At 39.8% G+C, this 26,924-nt stretch overlaps 1 protein-coding gene across 5 annotated transcripts in view; it reads right to left on the bottom strand.

The window, feature by feature from the left end:
* Positions 1-26,924, bottom strand: part of ZWINT (ZW10 interacting kinetochore protein) — a 47,083-nt gene that overhangs the window by 8,583 nt on the left and 11,576 nt on the right. For 2 of the 5 annotated variants that reach the window (XM_026504121.4, XM_048219239.2), the window contains exon 9: positions 2,851-5,685. The exons of 1 other annotated variant lie outside the window; for it this stretch is intronic. The gene's annotated coding sequence lies outside the window, so the exon portion shown is untranslated. Of the gene's footprint in view, positions 1-2,850; positions 5,686-18,734; positions 20,153-26,924 lie in introns of those variants that run through there. 2 more of the 5 variants (XM_026504120.4, XM_057308730.1) reach the window with 1 other exon arrangement.

Below are 26,924 nucleotides of genomic sequence, written 5' to 3'. Positions count from 1 at the left end.
CTACACCCATTTATGATTACACTTTAGTCTCCTTATTCATTATTGATCCATTCAAGTTTTCTATTTCTTCATGATTCAGTCTTGATAGGTTGTAGGTTTTTAGGTACTTGTCCATTCCTTTTAGGTAATTTGATGTATTGGCATAATTGTTCATAGCAGTCTCTTATGATCCTTAGTATTTCTAGGTATCAGTTATAATGTCTTTTCATTTCTGATTTGAGTATTCCCTTTGTCTAAAGATTTGTCAATTTTGTTTCTTTGTTTCACTGATCTTTTCTATTATCTTTCTAGTCTCTATTTCATATTGAATCCCATGATGTGAGTTATTTCCTTCCTTAATTTGTCCTTCTTTTTCTAGTTCCTTGAAATGTAAATTTACATTTATCCCGGATACTTTTTCTTAAGGTAAGCATTCATCACCATAAACTTCTGAGAACTGCTTTTGCTGCATCCCATATGTTTTGGTATTTTGTATTTCCATTTTCCTCTGTTTCGAGATATTTCTTTATTTCCCTTTTGCTGTCATCTTGGACCCACCGGTTGCTCACTGGCGTGCTGAGTAATCTCCGTATGTGTGTGGATTTTCCGGTTTTTCTCTTGTAATGGATTTTCAGCTTCAAACCACTGTGGTTAGAAAAGATAATTACCATAATTTCAGTTTTTTTAAACATTATTAAGACTTGTTTTTTGGCCTAACACATGACCTACCCTGAAGAATGTTCCACATGTGCTTGAGACGAATGTGTGTTCTGTTGCCGTTGGATGGAAAAGTTCTCTATGTGTCTGTTAGGTCCAACTGGTCTAATTAAGTTCATTTTGTCCTTACTGGTTTCGTCTTGATAATCTATCCATTTTGAGTGTGGAGTATTGAAATCCCTTATGATTAATATCTTGCTGTTCATTTCTCCCTCGAGATCTATAGTATTTACTGTTTATGTTTCGATGCTCCTATGCTGTTCCGCTAGTTTCAGGATTTCTCTCAGAGGGAAATGCTCTGTGTGGAGCTATATATTCGGTGCATCTGTGGGAGGACAAAAACTCAGGAGCCTCCTTGTCGCCATCTTGGTCTGGACTCCATGATGACTTATTTTAAACTATTCTTACAATAAAATGAGACAAAGGGAAACATCTGGGACTAATTTTCAGATAAGTGTCCAAAATAGATGAACGGAACTGTTTTTGTCAAAGCTAAGAATAACAAACTCACGTGAATAATTACACATCCTGGTGTTCAAGATGGAATTCAGTCCAAAAGGTACTCCAGTTACAACTACTGCAGGATTAAATCTTGACATAATCAGACAGACTCTTAAAGGAAAAGCCACTGAAGGTGTAAGCTGGTCCCAGCTCTGCCTCTATTCGACTGTGTGTTGACAGCGAATTATCTTTGACATTTACACCTTAAGTTTTCTTCTCTATCAGATAAAATCATCTCTAAGACACTCCCTGGCACTTAAATTCCAGGATTCTCTGATCCTGAACACTGGAAAGCTCGGTATCAGGGAGAGATTTCCGGAAGCGTGTGATGTGTCAGTGAGAGCAGCTGCGTCCACGCTGGGAAGTACAGATGGGGGAGCTAACCGCCATCTGGAAGTGCAGCAGCTCCTCCCCAGCACAGCCCTACCTCCATGCCTGTGTGGTTGCACCCCTCTCTCTATCAAGTCTTGAACGTCAAGGTAAAGCAGATACACTTGCTCACAGGCCATTAAATTCCACTGCCAGCAAGCAGGACAAGAGAATCACTAACAAGCACTGAAAGGCACGTGGGGTGGGCAGTCTGAGGTTGTCCCGGGCCAGGGCAACTCCATCCTCTCTCTCCAGTCACAGCGTTCTCAATTTTGAGAAAGTCTCTATGTGGTTTCCAGACAGCTCTTTTATCTCATCATACTTATTCCTTTGGATATGCCACATGGTGTCATTAGAAGTATAAGGAATATCGAGACACTGGTTAAATTCTGTCAGATAAAGCAGGGCCAGAGCAGGTCCTCGGTTAATATGACCATGTACATGTCAGGAACCCAGGACAAATGCATCCCACCAGCCATAATCTCAAAATCTGTCCATGATCTGACAATTTATCACCACTGACAATTTATCACCACCTCCCATGGTATTACACAATCCAAGCTCCATCACCTTTTGCCTTTCTACGTTTTATCTGCATTTGATTCTCCATATAGTAGCCCTGTGCTCTTTTAAGGTATGAGACAGATCGTAAGATTCCCTTGCTTGAAATTCTTACCAGCTTCCCAACTCACTCAGAATATACATAACTCTTCACCATGGGCTACAAATGCCCCTCTTGTCTGGCCCTGAGCTTCTCTTCAGACATTCTTCACTTCCGTCCTTACTCTCTGCTCTAACCATCCGAAGCATCAAACTCTCTCACAAAGACACAACACACTGTCCTGTCTCAGGGCCTCTGCTCTACTATGTCCTCCTGCCAGGACCCTGCTTCCCTCAGTCATTGACATGAATTTCTGCCACATTTTGTTCCTGTCTCTGCTCAAATGTCACCCTATCAGGATGGCCCACCTATCTAACATAAAAGTTTTCATTATATCCCTTTAACTTCCGCATCATGTTTTCTCGTCAGAATATGATATGATGTTATAATCAATTTTTCCTGAATGTTTGCTAAGTCTCCCGAGCAATTATAAAGTCACTAAATTATAAGTCACTAAAGTCAGGAACTTTGGTTTCACCACTGTATCCCACATGATGAGAACAGAGCATCACGCTTACAGTAAGCACTGAATGTGCTATGAGAATGAATACCCTTATTGCTGTTATTTAGATGTACTTCAGCAAATAAAAAAACAAAGGGAACTCAATGAAACGAATCACCAGTCCAAACTATAAACGTGTATATTTTTCCAGTAGAGCTGGAAACAGAAATGCCGCCATGTTTGAAAAGGTGAAATACAGAGATAAGAAATCCAGGTAGGAAGAGCCCAAAGCCTGAGTGCTAAGATGCGGCATCTTCATCATTCTCACAACAGGCGCACTCTTCCAAAACAGTACTGGTGATGGTGGTCATGCTGGTGATGGCAGTGGAGGTGGTGATGGTGATGGCAGCAGTGACAATGGCAGCGGAGATGGTGGTGGTGGTGGTGATGGCAGTGCTGGTGATGGTGGTGGTGGGAACTGATGATAATGGTGATGTTTTGCTTCCAAAATTAGAAACCATGTACAGCAAGATTGTTTCACTAAGGATATTCTGTATACCTTAATACTCGCTCTGAGAGCTTGTAGTAAATACACACATTTGATAGTTTCTGAAGTCACTTAATCCAGGGTAAACCTGTTTCTTCTTGCACAGAACTCTGAGTCTTTGCTGTATTATTAGTCACTAGCTGAGACTAAATGACTGAGACTAAGTTGAGATTTCCCATTTATAAAACCGGATGGAAAATAATTATTTTTCCTTAGTTTTATATGGTGTTTGGCGTTATCAAACAAGAGAATAATAATTAGTTATGCAATTTAATATCACATAATGAAAATGGTCTGACCTTGCTCCCACCTAGGACTATTTGGTGAATGGGTGCATACAAATCAGACACATTTTGGTGAAAATCTCTATTCAGCCATGTATTCTCAGTGATCCTAGGATTACTGCTTTCTTTTGTGATGCTAGAAATTTTAGCTCACCTCATAAGTATAGTGATGGTTAATACACTTGAGTGCGTAAAGAGTAAAGTAAAGCATGTAACTTTCTTCTTTTTGTTATATTTAAAATAAATAACTTCTCATCCAGGAAATTATGTATTAATTTGTTTAAAGAGTGGTATAATAGATACTAAGGACCTCATGTCCATATGTACTCTTTTCCCATTTTTCTTATATTTACTTATTTATTTGAGGGAGAGTGAGCATGAGTGGGAGGGGGAGAGGTAGAGAGAAACTCAAGTAGACTCCGCGCTGAGTTCAGAGCCCAACGAAAAGCTCAATGTCACGACCCTGAGATCACAACATGAGCCGGAACCAAGATCAGACGCCTAACCAACTGAGCCACCCAGGCACCCCTGTACTCATAACTTTTCTATACATATCAATTATTTCTTACTGTAGAAACTGCGGTTCTTCCTGTGATGAATGAGGACTCTCCTTGCCCAAGGACGTTTTCTGGGCACATGTGCAAGTTGCCAAGATGATGACACTGATGGGAGCAATTCTCAACTAAGGATGATCCTGTTTCTCGTTCTTCAGATACACCAGCTCGTTGGGTACCAGGAAAGTGTGTGAATCAGTCACCCGTGGAAGGAGCACAGTCACTAGCTTATCTGTACTTGATCCCTTCCTTTCCCTACCCAAACGACTCACTTCATTACAGTGCTGCTTGGAATCATTGCCAAAATAAATTACTTGCACTCAAATTTATGTATCAGGGTCTTTTTTGGTAAGACCCAAAGACCACTGGTACCACATGTGGCCTTAGAAATCAGATTTTTAGGATGGGGTTATGAGATCTCTCAAAAAATGTTAACAAGGTTGCCATTGCCAATGGGAGGCTGCCTGGTGTTAACCTATAATTTACTGGAGCAACAAAGTTCTAAGACTCAGCTCTAATGAACTGGGATGAGGTCTGGTAGAAGGAGCCGCATTTGCCTTCACAGTATCCTAAGGCCTATCAGATTTTAAGCCAACAGTAACTGCAAGCCAGAGCTCTTAAACCAACAAAAAACAAAACAAAAAAACAGGCTCGGGCCAGTCTTTTAACTCAGTGCATGCTGTGCATGACAGAAGTCCTCCTTGGTAAGCTTGAAAGCACTTCACTTCCTCTTCCTACAGCCAAAGAGTAGAACATGTTAAAAATGAAGACAAGGACTTTATTGCTAGAGTGAGGTGTTACAACAAGGCTGAACTCCTAGCCGCAGTAAGTCGCCCGTGCTACAGAGGACTGAGATGTCGAGATCTGGCATGGGACATTCAAGTGGATGCTTCTGAGAACCCCAGACCACTCATGACAACAGGATGGCCTGGTTCTAGCACATACTTTATCACCCAGAAACTTCTTTCCCAACAGCATATTGGAAGGTTGGAAGGGCTTCATTAAGGTATAGCTAAGATGAGACAGCCAGCTTGGAAAAGACACCTATGGAATCAGAGTCCTGTGCATCAGTGATCCTGTGTCTCTGGAGCAGAAACACATGGGTCAAAGAACCAAAGGGTGGTGGTGAAGGGTGGCCTATCTCACAATCTTTCTCAGTGACCCAGCGCATAATCTATACTTCCAGTCCCTCTAACATTGGAGTCTATGCAATCAGGTTCTGTCTTAGAGGAAGGCTGGGTGGGGGACATTCCTCCTAGAAGAGACTTGAGTTTTGATAAACATAGAGCTATGACAACTACTTAGTTATATGAGGTTTCTCTTGCCAGTAGACCTGTAGGTGGCCAGGAGATAAAATACTATACTACTGGAAGCAACTAACCCTTAACGTCAGGAGATGGGATTGTGGTAAGCAAGGACACAGATGTGTGTATCTTGAGTTCAGGAGACTGACGGGGGCACCACTCAGAACATCCATCCTTGGTGATGACCTTCAGTGGGCAAGTGGAGAAATCATGGTCTGAAGGACCCCAGATGTTCATATACTTTAAGGTGACATATCTTGATTACTTTGTTGAGCAAGCAACCAAGATGATCAGATGTATTGATGCTGGTTGAGGTAAATCTGGAATCTGTGGTATAAAAGGGAAAAAATGATTATTAACAATACAATCTAAGCTAACGGCAGTTGGGGAAAAATGAGTGAAATATGGGATCTCTGTGTTATTTCTTAAAAGTGCATGTGATTTTATAATTACTATTTCAAAATAAATAGTTTTTGTAAGTGTGTATGTCAAATCCTGATGGGCCATGATCTTGCTAAAGCAAAGATAAGACGTAAGGAACAGAATGTGACACACAAATGGGTCTGAGGAGCACAAGCAGGGGCCATAAAAGAAATGATGTTCTCATTCATGTCCTCACACTAAATTGTCTTGTGCCTGACTCTGTCAGCTTCCTCCGGCTGGAAGCATGTACTCTGCCTGTGCAAGCGCAGAGGGGAAGCACCAGGAAGTTCATCCTCTGAACAACCTAACACAGGACAACTGAAAAATGCCTATCTGTCCTGGCTCTCCTGTCACTTAGGACAGCTCTAAACATGTTTTCAACCATCACCCAGAGATCACAGTGGTGGTGTCCCGATCATCTACAACAGTAACGTGCTCGTTAAACCCTGGTATTGACTTCCTTCCTTTCCCTTTCTACGTATTTCACACTCAAGGCCAAAACTTCCTAGAACCACCTGAACAAACTCCTTGTGCTCAGATCTTTATCACAGGTCTCCTTTGGGGGACTTGAAGCAAAGACAAGGATGCTATGAAGTTCTCTGAGGGGACCTGGTTTTACCTCTAGTACTTCGGGGAATATTTGAAATATGAGACAAACATGTTTTACTGCAAAGCACATTAGGAAACACAATGAAGAACACAGCAGTGGGGCTTTATTCCTGCCTGCAAGCAGGTGCACTGGAGCTGTGAGTACACCCGTCCTCTATTAAATCTCCCAGTTTTGTGGAGACTCTTGGGCAACTCTGAAATCTGCGAGGGGCCCAAACCCCCTTCTGTGCCCCCCAGGTGAGCCACCGTTTATTCTCAGTCCCCGAAATCTTTAGATCTCTGTCTCTTTTGAGAAACCCACAGGCTGCACAGGAATTACTCCCCCTGCGGCCCACCCTCTACTGGACACATGATCCCAAAAGTATCTCCACTGTCGATAAAGAGACTAGATCCTCATTATTTCTGCCAGGGTCATTATATTATCTCCTCTTTCTTTCACTCTTTCTGTCCAGGCCAAAAAGTTCCTTATCAAGCAAAATCATTTCTTCATGAGATTCCTGTCCCGCTCACCCTGCCACCTTAAATGTCTACATCCATCACCATGAATTGGTCTTATTTCAAATAATATTTCATCAAATCACAGAATTTAAGGGTTGGAGAGACAACTGGCTTCCCCAGCACACAGATGAAGAAGAGTACAGTACTGACCACCTCGTTTATGAATGAAGAGACTGACGATGACAGAACTTCAGGGACCTGAGTAAGGCAGGACAAGTTAATGACAGAGCAAAGACCTGAACAAATCAGTTTTGCTGTTTTCCACGGACAAGAGAGTCAGGAACGTGAAAACAAAGGAGTGAATGACATGGCACACATATGCAAAAATGCAGTATTTTTTTTTTTTTTTTACTCTAAGGCAATCAAGAAAGAGGACAGCTATTAATCAAGAATGTTAACATCTGGGGTGCCTGGGTGGCACAGCGGTTAAGCATCTGCCTTCGGCTCAGGGCGTGATCCTGGCGTTATGGGATTGAGCCCCACATCAGGCTCCTCCGCTATGAGCCTGCCTCTTCCTCTCCCACTCCCCCTGCTTGTGTTCCCTCTCTCGCTGGCTGTCTCTATCTCTGTCAAATAAATAAATAAAATCTTAAAAAAAAAAAAAGATGTAACATTTCTAATTGCACTGGTTAAGACTCATACTGATTGTAAGTAAAGATATTAAAACGTACAAGTGAGCATGCTAGAACTAATACCGTGATGATGATAATGACACTCACAGATGTCACGCCTGAGTGACACACACAGATTACTGAACCCTCACAACAACTCCTATCAGTCTGCTCTATTATAAAATTAATTCCTCATTCGTACCAGTAACTCAATACTAAACTACTTGGGAACTGTTTCTTAACTCTTTTAAAATAGTCCAGAAAAGCCTTAGCTATTATTTTGCTATAGGAAAAAATAAGAAAAATTGAGCTACTGGTTCACACATTTTATTTTGCATGAACATTACCTGGGATATTTATTAAAACACAGATTCACGGCCTTCACTCAAAAGATTTGATTCAGTAAATCTGGGGTGGGAACCCAGAATACACTTTCTAATTTCTCTAGAGATGCCGCTGGTCTTCAGACAGTGCTAATTAGGACTAGCTTAACTGTCCTTTTTTACATATTTTTTATATTAGTATTTTGAGAGTTAAAAAGTCATATTGCATGAATAAGTTATCTATCTACATGGTCTATAGTTTACACAAAGTTTGAGGATATATCAATCTGTGTTCCCTTGTCATAGTAATAAAAGTTGTGCTATGGGCAATGGTTTCTGCAGTGTGACTGGTAGCCTGAGTACAATGGGGTGTAAACTGATAAAAAGTGCAACCAGATTTGAGCCTGGAAAGTGCAGAAGCAGGAGCATGGAGAGGAACAGCTCTGGAACTTTAACACAGCAAAAAAATGAATGAGGCAGAGAGGAAAGATGCTATTATATTTTTGCACATTCCTATAAGTAACTCCCAACACTTTCATTCACTCATGATGACTTACTGAATGAATACAATGTATTCAATATCTTGCAAGTGCAATAGGTAACTTTATGCCTTATTTCCCACTTAAGATATGCAAACAGGATTACATAGTTGAAACCGCGCTCGTCACTAGAATCATTGATGCTAAGGGTGTGAAAGGGAAAAACATTCACCTCAAGCTCTAGGAGACTCAAAAAACAATGAAGTCCCTAGTCCACAAGTAAAGGATATCAGCACCCCTTTTTTGTCTTTTAGCCTCCTCCCTGGACACCTGCCTGCACCTCCTCACCCCACACACATACCTTCCAAGACCGCAACAAATGATTTGTGCTTATTACATTAGATAACCTCATTATTTAAAAAAATGCGAGATGTAGAATGCAAAAGAGAATAGGTTGGAATAATTTGGTTATGTCTCCACAGTTAACAATGCAACATAGCCTTTTTCATTTACCATAACATCTTAGACAGTTGCCATATGGTCTAATATTTATAAGTTACTCATAACTAGTGCATGAATAAGAGTCTTAGTGACAGAAAGTTTAATAGCTTTAGGAATAAGGAAGGAAGGAAGGAAGGAAGGAAGGAAGGAAGGAAGGAAGGAAGGAAGGAAGGAAGGAAGGGGAAGGGAGGGAGGGAGGGAGGGAGGTAAAGGAAACAAACATCTGGTCTGAGTCCTAGTTAGGTCATATATTCTATATATGTATAAGTTCTTTGGAAATTACTAGAATGTTCATTACTTCATTCTCTGTTTCTTAAAAATATCTGGTTTTCAAGTTTGTTGTAAATCTTAAATAAGATCAATACTGATGTCATCTGGCAGCATTCTAATAAGATCAACTGTTTCAAGCATGATGATAGCTTACAAATATTATATAATGTAACAAGATATTCGGTGCATATTAAATACTTATTAGCAGAAGCCTAATTATTTGATATGAGCTTTGACTGCTCCATGACTTTCGTCGTCTTTTTATGTAATCTGAGTGTCTCTTGCATGTCATAGATCATTTTAAAATTCCTTCTCAGAATTTCTGCATTTTATAAAGTAAATTTAATCTATACAAATTTTTTATTAGCAATTATCTGGACTAATTTCTACCTTATTTTATACATTCCTTTACTATGTATTTATTTTTTTCAGGCTTCTATTAGATTTTTTTTGTCCCAGAGACAAAGAACTTTATTACTCAAAGCAGACTGCATAGCAAAGGCATTGTGCTTCTGTTGGTTCCCCTGGGCCCGCCGAGTCCCACGGGGCCAGTATGGAGGTGCCTTCTCTATGCTACACATATAGTGGGCTTGTGCCACGTATGAGGAACGCCGAGCATGGGGAACCCACCTCCTTCCTAGAAAGCAGTAAGCAAGCCCGCCCTTTCTCCTAGAGGGAACTACTACTTCATTCCTCAGGGTTGCCTGCTGCACATACAACACTGAGACATGGCCCAAGCAAAGAGTGGTCAGGGCTTTGGGTTCTTGGCCTGCCTGGCAATAATGTTCAGGAATGCTCAGGGCCTATGGCAGTTTGCCTTCCCCAGTATCTGACCCTACACTTTCTTGGCTGAACTTGAATATTCACGTGAGCATACCATTCTACCTGCCATTCTGATAAATCTGAACAACAGAGACTGGGGCTAACTATGTTTAATTTGTCTTGTACAGAATATAATTAAGGCTACTCTCAACAGAACTTAAAGCAGCAAGATGAGGCCAATGCATAGTACGGGCTTCAACAGTGCTGTCCAGGGTCCCAGACTCTGTCACTTATGAATAAGCCTCGAACAGGGCCACTGGGTCGTATTTCAGACATCCAGGATATAGTTTAAGGCAGCAATCAGTGATCAGAACACAGAGGATTGATATTGGGAGGACAGGTCCTTATTGCTCACCCTGGCCTCCAGCAAGCTGTGTCTAATGTGCTCCAGGAACATGCGCATGGCTGTCTGCCCTGGGGCTGGGGCCTGGGCCCAGAGATGAAATTGACTGCAATTAAGCACAATTTACCATCGAAGCCATCCCCCCAAAAGCTGTAAGGTCTCCAAAGTTCCAAAATAGTTACATTAGACAGATTCTACCAGAGTGACTTTTGCCTGGGTGGGGAGACTGATTCCTGGCACTTCCTCTTCTGCCTTCTTCCCGGAATCTTCGCCCTGAAGCGTTTTCATCAGTGACTTCCCACAGGGGCTTGAGTGAGTCCTGCCTGGTTGAAGGACAGAGCCAGAAGGATACCGCCACTTTCCTCCATACTTGGCTCTTTTATATTTTGCCTGAATCCCACTTATACAGATGTTAGGAACAAGTATCTTGACCAAATTTGCCAGTTTTTTTTTTTTTTTAAGATTTTATTTATGTATTTGACAGAGACAGAGACAGCCAGCGACAGAGGGAACACAAGCAGGGGGGAGTGGGAGAGGAAGAAGCAGGCTCATAGCGGAGGAGCCTGATGTGGGGCTCGATCCCTTAACGCCGGGATCACGGCCTGAGCTGAAGGCAGACGCTTAACCGCTGTGCCACCCAGGCGCCCCTGCCAGTTTTTAATTCACATCAGTGAACTTCATTTTTATGACACTTTTGCAAAATTCATGAACTTTCACTTATTTTGGGGCCATTTTATTCACACTTTGATGGACTCTTCACTATTTTCATTATTCTTCAGTTCTCTTTTCTGTCATTATTGACATTCATGAGCAGAAAAAATGACATAAATTAGCAGTACCATAAGTGTGAAAATGTGAACTAAAGACATATCTGAAAATAATGGAAGACAGTGGCACTGCACATTTTATTAACAGCATGAAGAAACACCATATAAATAGCAACACACATCACACATTTATAAAGTGTAACTGTCTTCAGGTATGTATAATTTATAAGCAAACAGAAAAGCAAATTGCCCAAAAGAAATATTTGTGGCTATTATTCATGATTATTATATTTTAACATCTAAAGTAAACTGAGTGTTTATAGAATTTTGTTTGCTTTTAGAAGCCTCCTCAAATATATTTTTTGTATTTTCCACGCTACGATTTCTGAAAATAAAGAAGAATCTCCTTTGGTGTACACAAATTTTCTTCATAGCAATGTTAAACGCACAGGCCTCAAGTCCTAAAACAGCCAGTAATAGTTTTTTAGGCAATAAGCAATATTAAAGCACTCTTATCTTCTCTCATATTTGAATGGCCAGTTTGTGAGAGTCTTCTGGATGGACCTTGCGTGCAAATACCATATAGTTTCTTCCGTCTTTATGAACCCAGTTTCCTTTTTTTTTTTAGATTTTATTTATTTGAGAGAGAGCAAGCTAGAGCGAGAGAGAGAGATCATGAGCAGGAGAAATGGCAGATGGAGAGGGAGAAGCAGACTCCCCACTGAGCAGGGAGCCTGATGCGGGACTCGATCCCAGGACCCTGGGATTATGACCTGAGCCGAAGGCAGATGCTTAACCGACTGAGCCACCCAGGCGCCCCCCTAGTTTCTTTTTCTATTGACATTGAAGCTGTTACTGTTCTTTTTTTTTTTCCTTCTGCATCTTCTTATATTACAGCAAGGGTGGGCTCTTCCTGTCACATTCTTTTTTTTTTTTCCTGTCATATTCTTAAAACTCATTTTATTAAAGAACTTGAACCATATTCTCCTAGGACAAAATCAAAGGGTAATTGAGGTGTATCATACATGGTTATTCTCCAAAGATCCTCCCTGCCGACAATGAACATTTCCTCCAGGAAAATGTCCAGCGATGTGTTCTGTTTCACCCTCAGGGTAAAGTTCACAGATAACCTACAACGCTCTCTGAAAGGCTGGGGCAGGTGCATGTTGATTTGAGAGTCTGATTCTGTTTCCTTAGGTCCCAATAATTTATACCAGTGCCCTTGTCACCATTTTCATAAGGGCTACCTGTTGACCTAATCCAAAGTGCTTCAGGTAGGTGTAGTCCAGAGGGGTACACATAAAAATATTCTTATGCTCACTTAGTTTCAAAATTTAAATTACTATCTACATTATAGAAACATAGAGAATTAGATAAAAAAGAGTCTTTAAACATCATTTACTTTAACATTCTCTTTTACAGATAAGACAACTGAGTCACAAAAATACGAGTATTGTTTATCGTCATGTTTCATGTTTGGAACATGAATCCATGCTTCTCAAAAGCAGGTTCACCACTCTCTGCACTAAGACACGTGCCATTGGTGTAAAATACAGACTTTAATCATGGCAAGATCAGTGATATCCACTAATCGTTGATTTAGTGGTGCAATCATGCACACATAATAGTGCAAAAGTGAGAGAAAACACTTGCTGGAAAACAAGAAAAGAAAGTTCTTATTGCATGAACCATTTTGTACTACTGACAATGGTTTTTAGGATGGTAACACAATGTAAAAATAATACAACAGAGAGTGATGTCAGCAAGATGGTACACTGAGGAGTTCTGGGTCCTAATTCCCTCACTGAAACATTAACATACACACACAACCAAGACTGAATCATGAAGAAATAAATCTGAATAAATCTGTAATTAACAGATTGATTGAATCAGTAATCAAAACCTCCCAACAAAGAAAAGCCCAGGATCAGATGGTGTCTTCAATGAATTCTACCAAACAGTTAAAAAAGAATTAAGCCAATCCTTTTCAACTTCTTCCAAAAAAAATTGAAGAGGAAACACTTCTGCTATAGATTGTGTCCCCACAAAATTCACATGTAGAAATCCTAACCTCCAAGGTGATGGTATTAAAAGCTGGGGTCTTTGAAAGGTGATTAGGTCACGATGGTGGAGACCTTGTGAATGGGATCGGTCCCTCTATAAAGGAGAACCACAGAGCTCCCTCATCCTTCCATGATGTGAGGACATAATGAGAAGGTGCTGGTTATGAACCAGAAAGAGGGCCCTTGCCAGACACTGAGTGTTCTGGCACCTTGATTTTGGATTTTCCACTCTCAAAAACTGTAAGAAATTAATTTCTGTTGTTTACAAGCTGCCAGTTTATGGTATTTTTGTTATAGCAGCCTGAACTGACTAACTCATTCTATGCAGCTAGCATTACCCTGTTATCAAAGGCAGACAAAGAAAACTAACAACGAAACAACAGACCAATTATTCCTCACGAACACTGATACAAGAATGTTCAACAAAATACCATCAAACCAAAATTCAAGAATATATTAAGAGAACTATTCACAAACCAAGTAGGATTTATTCCTTGAATGCAAAAATGGTTTAACATATGAAAATCAAACAATGACATATACCACATTAACAGAATGAAAGCAAAAACCCCACAATAATCTCAATTGATGTAGAAAAAGCTTCTGACAGAATAGAACAATCCTTCATGATAAAAGCACTCAACAAACTAGGAATAGAAAAGAACCTCCTAACATAATAAAGGTCACATATGAAAAACACAAGCAACCATCATATTCAAATGTAAAAACATGAAAGCTTTTCCTCTAAGATCAGGAACAAGGCAAGGATCCCCACTCGTTCCACTCTTATTGAACACAGTAATGTCAGTCCTAGCCAGAGCAATTAGACAAGAAAAAGAAATAAAAGGTTTCCAAATAAAAAAAGGAAGAAGTAAAATTATCTTTGTTCACAGTTGACATATCCTTATATGCAGAAAACCCTAAAGATTCCACACACAAAAAAAATCTATTAGCACTAATAAACAAATTTAGCAATGTTACAAAAAATAAACCCCCACATGTATGGCAAAATATTCAACAATGGTGCCATGACCATTCAAGGGGTAAAGGACTCTTCTCAACAAATGGTGTTGGAAAACTATTTACCTGCATGCAAAAAAGAATGAAGTTAGACTCTTAGCATGTACCACATACAAGACAACTCAAAATGAATCGAAGGCTTTACCTAAAGAACTAAAACTACAAAACTTTTAGAAGAATACATAGGACAAAAGCTTACTACATCTGATTTGGTAATGATTTCTTGGATATGACACCAAAAGCAAGGCAACAAAAGAAAAAAAATAGATAAGTTGCATTTAACAAAATTAAAAATATTTATGTATCAAGGACATAATCAAGAGCAAAAAGGTAACCCATAGAATGGGAGAAAATCCCTGTGTATCATATATCTAATAAGGGATTAACATCAAGAATAGAGAGCTCCTATAATTCAACAACAACAAAAAAAACAAACAAGAAACAAAGGACTGAAACAGACATTTCTCTAAAGAAATGACCAACTAGTGTATGAAAAGATGCTCAACACTGGTAACTGATAATTGATAGGGAAATGCGAATCGAAACCACAATGAGATACCACTTCATACCCACTAGGGTGGCTATTGCCAAAAATGAACAACAACAACAAAAAAAACTAGAAAATAACGAGTTTTGGTGAGGACGTGGAATAACGGGAACCTCTGTGCACAGCTGGTGGGGATGTAAAATGGTGCAGCCACTGCAGAAAACAGTATGGTGGTTTCTCCGAAAAGCAAACATAGGTTTACCTAATACTATCCAGCAATTCCAAACCTGGAATTTCAAAATAAGTGAAAGCAGACACTGCTATGGATATCTGTATACACATGTTCACAGCAACATTGTTCACAAGAGCCAAAAGGCAAAGCAACCTAAGCATCCATTGACAGATGAACAGAGACAAAATGTGCTATATTCATACAGAATCTTATTCAGCCTTGATAAAGAAAATTTGACATTGAAAATACTGGGCTAAGAGTAAGCCAGTCACAAAGGAACAGGTATTGCATGATTCTATTTATATGAGGTACCTAGAGTGGGCTACTGGTTCATGGGGAAGGAGTTACAGCCTGGAAACATGGAAACGTCCTGGAGGTAGATGGCGGTGACGGTTGTACAACAGCGTGAATGTACTTAATGTCACTGAATTGTACACTTATAAATAGACAAAATGGTAAACTTTGTTATGTAGGTTTTTCCACCACCAACAAAAAATTGCAACATCTATATATTTCAAAGTGTTACACTGTAGCATAAACAAGCCTCCCTCATTCATTTGGAGATTTCCAACACGGATTCGGATGCTGCGGGTACCGCTCAGAACGACTTCTGAGAACCATTCCTGATGGCGATGCCCCAGCCTCTCACAGATTCTTGGGGCTGGTAGCAAGAGAGAAAGCAGCGCAGGCGATGGCAGAGCAAAGGGGCACAAAGCCTCACACAAAGCCCCACTTCATTCATGTATCTTGACATAGTGCCTGGCTTGAACCAAGTCCAAGTCCCTGAGACATAAGGTTCCAAAGTTACAAAAAGAACAAGCAAAGACACAAGTCTTGGATACCTACCATGCAATAGGCACTGAATTTTGTAGTAATGATACACAAGGAAGACAAAGTGTTAGCACAAAATTAGCAATGTTAGCACTATCCATAAAACATGGTGAGTGCCAGGTGGGATCCAAGTTCAGGGTGCAGAAACACAGAGGAGCAAATTTTGGTTCTCTGCTCTGAGAAATGACAAAGATAGCTCTGTAAGTACAACTTTTCAAAGTCTATCGAAGCACTGCAGATATATTTCATATTTTTAAGATAAATATTATAAAGTTGCAATAGTTTTACTGTCTACAAAACAACTTCTAACTGCTAATAAATATGTATTCCACTAAAGTGTTATAAAAACATCCAATGGAAATCCTGGAAATGAGAGTATCAATCAGGAACAGACACGATCAAAACATTTCTTGTTTGAAGTTTTCTTGCATTTGCACATCTAACAGGTTGCTATGGCAACTCGGTTATATTGAAATACTCAGATTAGATTAAAACACCATAATGTGGGGCACCTGGGTGGCTCAGTCATTAAGCATCTGCCTTCGGCTCAGGTCATGATCCCAGGATCCTGGGATCCAGCCCTGCATCAGGCTCCCTGCTCAGCAGGAAGCCTTCTTTTCCCTCAGCCACTCCCCCTGCTTGTGTTCCCTCTCTCACTGTCTCTCTAATAAATAAATAAAATCTTAAAAAAAAAAAAACAACATAATGTTGAAAATCTACATTATCACTTTTATTAATTATATTTTTAAGAAAAAGATGAAATTGTTGGAGATTTTTTTTAAAAGACAGTATTAGAAGATGTTGTTCACAGGTAAACAGTCTTCAAGACCAATGAGTTCAGGAAAAGAAATGAGGAAAAATGGCCACCCCCAAACTCTCATCTCTCTAACCAGCTCTCAGCCCCGTGTGTGCGTGTTTGACTGCGGGTGGGCTGAGGGCACAGAGGGGCCAGGGGAAGTAATTACAAACTAAATATTAAAATATGGCATGTGGCTTCTGAAAATCATAAAGCAAATAAAAGGAAATCATTGCAGCTTTAAAAAGAAAAAAAAAAGCTTCCCATTGAAGCATGAACTCTTCAAGAGCCCTTGACTCCAGAACAGCAACACGGATTCGGATGCTGCGGGTACCGCTCAGAACAACTTCTGAGAACCATTCCTGATGGCGATGCCCCAGCCTCTCACAGATTCTTGGGGCTGGTAGCAAGAGAGAAAGCAGCGCAGGCGATGGCAGAGCAAAGGGGCACAAAGCCTCACACAAGCGTGCGTGACCATCTCACGGCCAAGGACACACAGCAACCAAGCCAACAAGCAAACGCAAGGCCAGAATGAGAAAGTGGTTCCAGCTCAGAATGACACTCAGCAGTCTCCTGCTCACAGGCTGAAGGCCCAGCAGATCACAAACCTCCTGCCTGGTGTTCGAACAGGACCAGCTCAGGGAGGACTCATCGGTCACTTTAAAACTCATGTTAGGAGGATTTATAAACCTTGGACTCCTTTCCAAGGGGGAGGCAAAATGATTCAAACTGCTCAGCTTTCCTAAAACACAGGGTGATCGTAGGACTTGCATGTTTTCTGCTCTGGACAGTTCAGCAATCGTTTCTTCCGATCAGGCACATCTTGAGGTTTCAGCACAAGCAAGAGAGAGACTGTGGGATAGTGAGTGAAGCCTGTGGTAACACACCTGCACCCTTAGTGGGAGCAAGGATGCTCACTCATCAAATTACGACCCTGTCTTTGACCAGCATTCCACTTGCTGCCTGCAAACTTGTAGTTACTTCACATGATGATCCTCCAAGAAGCTGCTTTTCTAGTCTACCGAACGTTTAATCATTTTTTACGATTTTATTTATTTGACACAGAGAGAGACAGCGAGAGAGGGAACACAATCAAGGGGAAGAGGGAGAAGCAGGCTTTCCGCCAAGCAGGGAGCCCAATGCAGGACTCGATCCCAGGACCTGGAATCATGACCTGAGCCAATGAACATTTAATTATTATCAGCAAAAGTTAAGGGGTTTTCCAGATAACTTCGCCTGGGGAAACCAGAAGTGGACCCAGAAGGTGTCAGCTTCTAACAGAACCACCTCCAAGCCTCAGTGGCTCACTGAATAGAAAAGTCTGTTCCTGACTCACAGCTGTCCCCAGGAGCCAGGCCCTTCCACTGTCGTCTGCACCTCCCCCACCACCCTCATTGTCCTCCCCAGTTCACCAGCGGAGAAACAAAACAGGGCCTTGCGTCGGGGTCTTCACAAGCCAGGCCTGAGATCACACTGCTATGCCCATCTTAGCTGAAGTCCAGACACAGGGCCTCCCCTGATGCCACAGGACAGAAGGAAATGAGCTCAGCTGTGGGTCTGGGGCACAATTAATTAATGTATATTTATAATAAACTTAGGCAATCCATCTCTTCATAGATCAACATTTTCAGTTCCCGAGTTAATTTTCCATGGGAACAGGACAAGGAGGGATACATGTCCTCCACAGTCTTGTCTGTGGCCTGGAACCCTCTAGAACACACATTTGCTTTCAGCCCTCAACACTCTTCCCTCCGCCGCCCTCTCCTCCCACTTCAGACTCTGCCACAGCACAGCCCCCTCAATCCATATCACTTCCAGCTCATCTGGGTCCCCAGCCCTGTTCTAAATGGGTGAGTCCACTGTTTCACGGTCTCAAGGACGACCTCACAAGTTGAATACAATGAATGCTGAAGTCTCAGTGGGACTGAAGTGTTTCTCACAAAATGGTCCCTAAATCTAGTGCATCATAATCACTGGAGGTGTTTGTTAATTTGCAAAATCTAAACCAGAGGCTGGGAATCAGATTCTTCAGAGAGACAACTGACATCAGCATTTTAAGAAACATCACCAGGAGACTCTACTGCACATCAAATTTTAAGAACTAAAGGGGTAGCCCTACGTCTTCCCCAATAACATATCTAGGTCATTACGGTGAGTCACTGTGTGTGTCAACGATGATGCGAGGGAAGAAGTGGATCATGATGGCCCCGAATATCATGGCTGTTGCTGGAATTGTTTTTCTTTAGGAAAGCACCTGATCTTCAGTTACTTAGTCTACAAATGGTAACAATACTATTTAACTGGTTAATGCCTAAAAGCACTGAATGTTTATTACCTATGGATTGACTATAATCTGTTTAAGAATTGTGAACTGACAAAAATCTGCTATTTTCACTGAGAAGATAACCTGGAAGGTGACAAACTCAATATGAAGACAAGCAGGTAAAAGTTCAAAGTCTCGACATCTATTTGCTTTTGTCTCTAACCTTCGAACTTCGGAGGACATCACTCAGCGCCCTTTATCAAACCAATGGCCTCTAACGTCTTCCAGTCACACCAAACACACCACAGACTTCCTGTGGCCCCACACTGGGCCTTCACAGCTCATCCACATGGTCCTGTGTTACCTTGTGTATCCTATACTTGGAATTTTGCTTAGTTTACTTTAATCTAAAATTCCCCGACAAAACATACCTTTTACAAAGACCTGTTTCCCATCCCACTACTTCCAAACACCCCTGGATTTATTCCAGGGAATTAGCTCCCCACTTCACAGATTTCTGGAGCATGTGTGTATATGTATGTGTATGTGTGTGTGTGTGTGTGTGTGTGTGTGTACACACATATACATACATACACAACATATATGTTATGCTGATTTCAGCATATTCTAGTAGGCAGAGCAAAAATATTTTTCTTACATGCAAAGGTCTATCAATTAGGAGGGGCTGAACAGGCTACTGGGGCGGGGGAGAGGGGTGATCTACCATATTTATGGGCGTCAGGGAAGAGCCAGGGTTGACTAGACATCTGTTCTGTGAGTGGGGCTGAGAAGGGCCAGCAGTGGTAACTCCTACACAGAACAATTCACACCCACAAGGGTCGCAGCCCATTAGAATCGGGGACACCGTAACGCTGCAGCAAGCTTTCATTTAAATTCACATCACAAAACACACTGTCATAGATTGTCAGTGATGTCTGTGTTCAAAGGGTACTTGAATTGTTTGTTATGATTAAACCACAAGAGTTTCATTTGCTTCTCTCAGACCTTCATTCTCTTGGTCCATGAATTTCAAGCAGATTTTTGAAAGATCACTTCATGAAGGCAAATGCAATGTTCAAAGCGCCTCTGGTTGCCTTAACAGGGCTGTTCGCATGCCAGATATACTTAGGATAGCAGAGGTTAAATACATAGAGATTTAGCAAGTTCAGGCTTCTGTTTGCTTTCCCAGGTATCGGCTGTTCAGCAAAAACCATCATTAAAGTCTAAGCAGTAACAGTTCGTAAGAAGAATAAAACCAATGAGACTTGGTGAAAGAAAGATGTGAATGTTCAATGTTAATACAAACGCCGCAGAGGCTTAGAGAAATTGCAAATCGAGGGACCAAGGACTTAAAGTATGAAACTTTCTGGAAATCTTTGGAGGATTTGTTACAAGGATGGAGATTCTTCATCCACATTTCTGCCAAGCATATATCCTTCTGTGAAGACAGTGATGCCTGGAGGAAGACATTAGATTTTTAATTTTTCTATATTTTGTATTACATATAATTCCATATACTTAACCATCTAGGAAATATTAGATAGGCTTCAACTGACATTAAACAAAATAAGTGCACTGTTCTTGTCACAGAACTTTAACACTGTCCAACTCACAAATTCCAAGAAGCAACCATCTCTTGAGTTCTGTGACAGCACTAAATGTGAACTCTGCTAATACAAAATTTAAATGAGCCAGGATGTCCATTCAAGTCCTTTACAAATAAACGGGACACTCAGATAAAAAACAACAGACTACGGATAGCAGTCAGTACTGCGATAAAGTGAGAAGGGTTTCCCGTAGCATCCAGGTGTCTTCATGATTGGAATAAATGACTCCTTAAAAAATAACAGTAAAGAAAATTAAATTATAAAGAGAAAATAATACCTGCCTTCACAGTTTAGAACTTATGTAAATGTATATATATTTTAAAAATATGATACTCAAGATACCTAGCTAGAAAAAACAGAACACAACATTAAACGGCTTTATAACTTAGGTTTTCAAACAAAAATTAAATATTGTGACATGTCTGATAGAAAATATCATTTTGTGGAAGAGTCACTTAACAAAGATATTTCCTGTAAGTGACATCCTAGTGACTGGGAACTAAGTTCTAGAGATACATAAACCACAAGGCAAAGGCCAACACCCTGTCACTGGTCGGAGGAGGGATGTTCAAGGCAGCTATCCAGGCTGCAGCAGGTAGGACCCATTTCTCCCCAGCAGCACCTGGATTTCTGAGGAGGAACCCGTGACTGCGGGGTCAGAGAGCAAAGAGAAGGAGACAGTCGAGAATACCAAGCAGGCTTCCTGCTGTCTGCTTCAGGACTTCAGCAGGACCACCCATGGACCTCTGGATATGCCCCACTTGATGCCACGCCAGGCCCAGTGTCACCCCAAAGCCCCAGCTGCCAAGCCCGCAGCGCCCCCCACTCTGCCACCAGCCAAGTACATCCACAAGAGCCAGCTGTTACAGGAGAAACCACAAACGAGCTACAGTGCCACCTTCCAAAATAAAAAAGAAAGGCTTCTAATGGCCAGCCCGTTGAATTATAAGATCCAAAGTAAACACAAAACCTTAACCAGGGAAGGTGACTTACTTGCATGTCTTCAAACACCATAAACAATCAAGGAAATATGGCATCACAAAAAGAAAATAATTCTCCAGCAACCGAACTCAAAGGCACAGAATACTGCACCCTGACTGATAAAGAATTCGGAAAACTCAGAAAGGTCATTCAGTGAACTCAGGAACAAAATTAATGAACACAGTAGTTCTTTACCAAAGAGATTAAAATTATAAGGAAGAAACAAACAAATACTAGAACTGAAGAATTCAGTAAATGGGATGGAGAATGAAGCATCAGTAACCGGGCAGACCAGATGGAAAAGAGAAGAAGTGACTTGGAGGACAGGAATAGAGAAACAGTTCAGTTTGATGAGGAGGGAAAATCAAGATTTTAAATAGTGACGAAACCCAGCAAGAGCTATCAGTTTCGGTCAAAAAGGCATATATAAGAGTAACTGGTATACGAGAAGAAGAAAAGGGGGAAAAGGGGACAGTCCACTTAATGAAATAATAGCTGGGAATTCCCAAACCTGGGAAGAAATTGGTATGAGTCCACAAAATGACTACGACAGCCTATTATCTCAATGCACAAAAATATTTTCCAGAACACATTATAGCAAAACTGTCAAAAATCAATGATAAAGAACCTTACAGGCAGCCAGGGAAAGGAAAGTAACCTTGCAAAGGAACCCTATTAGGCTATCAGCAGATTTCTCAGCAGAAACGCTGCAGGCCTGGCAAGAGTAGAATGACATATTCAAAGTGTTGAAAGATAAAGATTGTCAGCCAAATATACTTTGCCTGGCAAAACTATCCTTCAGATATGAAGGAGAAATAAAGGCTTTCCCAGATAAACAAAAGCTAAAGCAAGCTTACTACCACAAAGCTTGAATGTAAGAAATGCTAAAAGAAGTTCTTCGAGCTATAAGGAAAAGATTTTAATCAGTGACATAAAAACACACTCCACTCTGCTATAGAATTAGAGAACTGTAACTCCATATTAGAACAGCACTGTTACCACTTAACTACAGTATAAAGGTTAAAGGAAAAGAGCATTAAAACTTACAGCTACTATAATTTAACAAATTCACAGCATAAAATCAGCGAAGTGTGACATTAAAAACATAAAAGGGGAGGAGTAAAAGGGTGGAGCTTCTATACAGGAATGAAGAGAAGCTCCTTTCAGCATAAAATAACCTGTTTTATCTCCAAGATGTTTTACATAAACCTCATGGTAACCACAAAGCAAAAATCTGGACTAGATTCACAGAACATCAAAAAAAAAAGGGGGGGGGGCACTGAGCAAATCACCATGAAAAATAACCAGAAGGCAAACAATAAGTGGCAGTTGCAAGTCCTTACGTATCAATAATCACTCCAAAGTAAGTGGACTGAATTATCCAATCAAAAGGTGCAGAGTGACTCAATGGATTAAAAAAACCAAACAAACAAACAAAAAACAAGACCAGAGTATATGTTGCCTACAGAGACTCATTTCAGCTCTCAGCACACATAGGCTCAAAATGAAGAGATGGAAAAAGATATTCCATGCAAGTAGAAATCTAAGAAAAGCAAAGGTAGCCGTACTTATATCAGAGAAAATAGATGTCAAGTCAGAAACACTAACAAGAGACAAAGAAGGCTGTCATAGAATAATAAAGCGTTCGATAAATCAAGAAGATAAAACAATCGGAAACACATATGCACTCACCATTGGGATACCTAAATACAGTAAGCAAATACTAACAGGTATGAAGGGGAAAAACAGACAACACCACAAAAATACCAGTGAACGTCAATGTCCCACTGTCAGCAATGGATAGATGATCCAGACAGAAAATCAACACCAGAACTGAACTACATCTTAGACCGAATGGCTTAACTGACATATATACATTATTCCATCCAACAGCAGCAGAATACACATTCTTCTCAAGTGCACATGGAACATTCTCTAGGATAGATCCTATGATAGGACACAAAACAAATCTCAGTAAATTTAAGGAAACTGAAATTATACCAAGGATCTTTTCTGACCACAGTGGTAGGAACAAGGAATCAATAAGAGAAAAGAGGAGGAGTGTGTGGCTGGCTCAGTCAGTGGAGTGTGCGACCCTTGATGTGGGTGGTGTGGAGCCTATTTTAAAAAAAATAAGTTGTTTTTTTTTTTAAATAAGAGAAAAAGTGAAAATTCTACAAATATGTGGAAACTGAGCAACATACTTCTGAATAGCCACTGGATCAAAGGAAAAATCAAAAGGGAAATAAAAAATTATCTTGAAACAAAGGAAAATGGAAATATATCAAATTCTACGGGAAGCTGCAAAAGCAGTTCTGAGAAGAAGGTTTATAGTGATAAATGCATATATTAAGTACTTAGAAAGCTCTCAAAAAATAAAAAAAAACCCTGATTTTGTACTTCACGGAACTAGAAAAAGAAGAACAAATTAAGTCCAAAGTTAGGAGAAGGAAGATAATAACGACAGGAGAAGGAAGATAATAGTAATCACAGCAGAAATAAATAGAGACCAGAAAAACAATGGAAAGGATCAATTAAATTAAAAGCTGGTTTTTCAAAAAGATAAAAATGACAAACGTTTTGCTAGACTAATTAAAAAAGAGAGAAGACTCAAATAAATAAAATTAGAAATCAACTGATACTATAGAAATACAAAGGCTCTTAAAAGACTATTATAAACAATTATATGCAACAACAACAACAGAAAAACACCACAAACGCCAAGTGTTCTCGAACTATTCCAAAAAAATTAAAGAGGGAGGGAACACCTCCAATTTCATTCTATGATGCCAATATTACCATGTAACCAAAGTCAGAAAAGAACACAAGAAAGTAAGATTATAGACCAAATCCCTGATGAATATAGATGCAAAAATTGTCAACAAAATACTGGCAAACCAAATTCAAGAACACATTAAAAAAATTCCAGAACACATTAAAATACATAATAATGATTATACACCATGACCAAGTGGGATTTATCCCTGGGATGCAAAGATGGGTCAAATATACACAAATCAATAAATGTAATACAGCACATTAACAGAATGAAAGATTAAAAAATCACATGATCATCACAATAGATGATAAAAGTGCATTTGACAAAATGCAGGATCCTTTCCTAATAAAACCCTCAACCCTCGGAAAGAACACAGCTCAACATAATAAAGGCCGTATACAACAAATCCATAACTAACATTATACTCAACATAGAATTTGAAAGCTTTTCCTCTAAGATCAAGAAGAAGACAAGGATGCTCACTCTCACCCCTCTCACTCCATATAGTAGTGGAAGTCCTACCTAGAGCATTCAGTCAAGACAAATAAGGCATCCAAATTGGAAAGGAAGAAGTAAAACTGCCATTACTTGTAGATGATTTGATTCTGTATATACACAATCCCTAAGACTCTGCCAAAAAACTATTGGAACTTCCGGAAAATGGCAGGATATAAAATCAGTATATGATAAGCAGTTGCATTTCTATATACTAATGATGTAATATCCCAAAAATGAAATAAAAACTATCCTATTTACAATAGCTTCAAAAACAATAAAATACCAAGGAATAAATTTAATCAAGGGAGTGAAAGATCTGTACATTGAAAAGCATAAGACCTTGCCGAAAGAAGTTGAAGAAGACACAAACTAATGGAAAGACATCTTGTGTTCATGGATTGAAAGAATTAATAGTTACAATGTCCATACTACCCAAAGCCATCTATAGAGCCAATGTAATCCCCATCAAAATTCCAACTGCTTCAAAGAAACTGAAAAAAAAAAAAAAAATCGAAAATTTGTACGGACAAAAAGACCCTGGATAGCCAAAGCAACGCTGGGAAAGAACAAAGCTGGAGGTATCACACTTCCTGACTATACTACAAGCCATGGTAATAAAAACAATATGCTACGAGCAAAAGAATAGACACACAGACCAAGAGAACAGAACACAGAGCTCAGAATTAAACTTCCACATATACTGTCAACTAATATTCCACAAGGGGCCAAGAACACTCAATGGCGAAAGAATAGCCTCTAATAAATGGTGCTGAAAACACTGAAAAAACATATGCAGAACAAAGAAATTGGACCACTATTTTTTAAAAATAATTTTTTATTATGTTATGTTAGTCACCGTACAGTACATCCTTAGTTTCTGATGTAGTGTTCCATGATTCATTACTTGCGTATAACACCCAGTGCTCCACACAGAAATTGGACCACTATCTTACAGCACTCACAGCAATTAACCCAAAATGGGTCAAGATTGAAACATAACACCTGAACCATAAAACTAGAAAAAAATGTAGGGAAGAAGCTCTTTCACACTGGATTTGGCAATGAGTTTTTGGAGATGACACTAAAAGCACAAATGCTAAACAAAAACAAAAATCAGCAAATGGAATACATAAAACTTAAAAGTTTCTTCATAGCAAAGAAAGAAGTAACAAAATGAAAAGGCAAGCTACAGAAGGAAAGAACATTTTTGCAAACCAAATATATATAACAGGGGTTAATATCCAAAATAGATAAAGAATTCAGACAACTCAAAACAAACAAAAACAAACAACATGATAAAAAAAAAAAAAAAAAAAGGGCAGAGTAACTGAACAGACATTTCTCCAGAGAAGACATCCAAACTGCAAACAGGTACATGAACAAATGCTCAACATCACTCATCATCAGGGAAAGGCAAATCAAAACCACAATGAGATATCACCTCACACCTGTTAGATTGGCTAGAATCAAGAAGAGAGAACAAGTATGTCAAGAATGTGGAGAAAAGGGGACGCTTCCCACTGTTGGTGGAAATGTGTATTGGTTCAGCCAATATGTAAAACAATACAAAGGTTCCTCAAAAAATTAAAAACATATCTACCATATGACCCAGCAACTCCATTTCTGCGTATATACCCAAAGGAAATGAAAACAACATATCAAAGACATATCTGAACTCCCATGCTGCAGCATTACGCACAATAGCCAAGATATGGAAAAAACCTAAATGTTCATCATTGGAGGAACTGATAAAGATGTGATGCATATATATTACGTTATATATATTATCCATATGTATGGTATATATTCAAGTAATACACATATATTATACATATTATCCAGCCATGTGAAAGAAGACCATCTTGCCATTGGAGACAACATAGATGGACCTTGAGCAATTATACTAAATGATGTAAGAGAAAGGCAAGTAATATGTGGTATACTTACATGAGAAATCTAAAAAAGCCAAACTTGTGAAAACACAACACAATGGTGATTACCAAAGGATGAGGGGTGGGAAAATAGGACTGACATTGCTTAGGGGACAAACTTGCAAGGAGTAGTAAATAAGCTCTAGAGATCTACTGCACAGTGTAATGAACACAGACCATACTGTAGGATTACCATCAAACTTGCTGAGACTAGAACTTAATTATTCTAACCACTAAAAGAAATGATAATTAAATAATGTGACAGGTGCTAATTAGGGTACCTCTACACTACAATGGCAATCACAGAACAATACATCAACTATCAAATTAACATGTTTTAACACCTTAAATTTATGCAATGCTACATGTCAAATATATTTTTATTAAAAAATGGAAAAGTGGGGGCGCCTGGGTGGCACAGCGGTTGGGCGT

This window comes from Ursus arctos, unplaced genomic scaffold, assembly GCF_023065955.2.
Source record: "Ursus arctos isolate Adak ecotype North America unplaced genomic scaffold, UrsArc2.0 scaffold_7, whole genome shotgun sequence".
In the NCBI taxonomy this organism is placed as follows: domain Eukaryota; kingdom Metazoa; phylum Chordata; class Mammalia; order Carnivora; family Ursidae; genus Ursus; species Ursus arctos.
This window is presented reverse-complemented; position numbering and strand designations above follow the sequence as displayed.